Source organism: Echinops telfairi, unplaced genomic scaffold, assembly GCF_000313985.2.
Source record: "Echinops telfairi isolate 266 unplaced genomic scaffold, ASM31398v2 ScPeMD7_7466;HRSCAF=8504, whole genome shotgun sequence".
In the NCBI taxonomy this organism is placed as follows: Eukaryota; Metazoa; Chordata; class Mammalia; order Afrosoricida; family Tenrecidae; genus Echinops; species Echinops telfairi.
Window position 1 is genome coordinate 7011478 of NW_022111366.1, and position 1433 is coordinate 7012910.

A 1433-nucleotide genomic window follows, 5' to 3' on the forward strand; every position below is an offset into this window, starting at 1 on the left:
GGGGGGGGCAGGGGGAGTGTGGTGCCAGTGCGTTATGTGTTGGGCTGCTAGACACTAGATCGCAGTTGGCGAGCCCCCCTCATGGGAGGGAGCACTCTGAGGCTGATTGCTCCTGTAAAGATTGACCGCTTCAGAATTCCAAAGGGGCAGTTCTACTCTGTCTGAGAGTCTCAAAGAGTCAGAATCCATTGGATAGCAGTTTTTCTGTCTGGTTTGCTACCTAGGGTTGAGGGCCTTGCCAGATAAAGTCAGGATTCTGATACAGATAAGGACGTGGAACTGGATGTTGGACATTGCAAAGGGCAATGGTTTCCTTCTACTTTGTCGTTCTCTACCCTCCAGTGGGATTTTCTTCACTTCTGAACTGATATCTCCATGTCCTGGGCAATCAAACTGGTCTCATTTAGGGTAATTGCTGACCTTAAGAAAGAAGTGTAAAACGAAGCTCAGTATTTTCTAAGAAAACGAGGCTAAATGTAGTAGATACATGATTAACATGATTGCTTTGTCTTTTTGCCACAGTTGAATTTTTAAGAGTGAAACATTGCCTCACCTGCCAAGCTTTCTGTAGAAAGGCTGGGGAGCATCTTCTGTGGGTTCTTGCAAGACTGAGCGAGCCTTTCCTTACCCCACCCCAAGGCACACAGGCAGGGGTACCTGGGTTTCCGGTTAGCTTGCATCTGAGAATGTCTTGAGCACCTGGCGATGTACTTGGGGGTCTGGGCTTATCCTCGGCTGCCTGCTTTCCACCTTCAGAGACATCTTTTCTTTCTCGAGTCAAACTTCAGGAAAGGATCCTAAAGCTTCAAGGAGAGTTGCCATGCTCCTTGAAAGGTGCATAGTGTGAGGAAATCCTTAACGTTAGGTAAGTTGCCCCCCTGTACTTCTTTCCCTGGAGTGTTGTGAACATTCATGGCCTGAAAGCATCTTTAATACCAGGCCCTCTCGGGATGGGGAGAACATGCTATGGGCCCAGCAGGTTCTCTGTCAACGTTGTGAAGTGGGTAGTGGAAGGGAAGAAACTCACACACATGCTTCTGGCATCTTCTAGCTTGTGGGGAGGGATTTAAAACTATACATCATTATAAAAATTATTGGGGGTTTCCACCTGCGCCTAACTCACAGCTGTGGTCTGCCTTACCTACTCCCCACTTTGCTGGTTGTTGACTTACATAGGGCGGCTTCCTTGGGAAAGTGAACTCATCCCGAGTGGTGTTTGTTGAAACTGACAAGGTGATCAACTAGGTTTGTATGAACTCTGTTATTACCAGGGACGCTTGAAACATCCATTTAATGTGCGAATGGTCCTTCCCGAGGACAATTATGCAAACAAACAAACTATTAATTAAATCAAGAGCAGCAGTCCCCACAGAAGGGCGTTGTGCAGATTTTCTGCTCAGGACAGACTGGAGGGTGGCCTCTGGCTGAGCGGG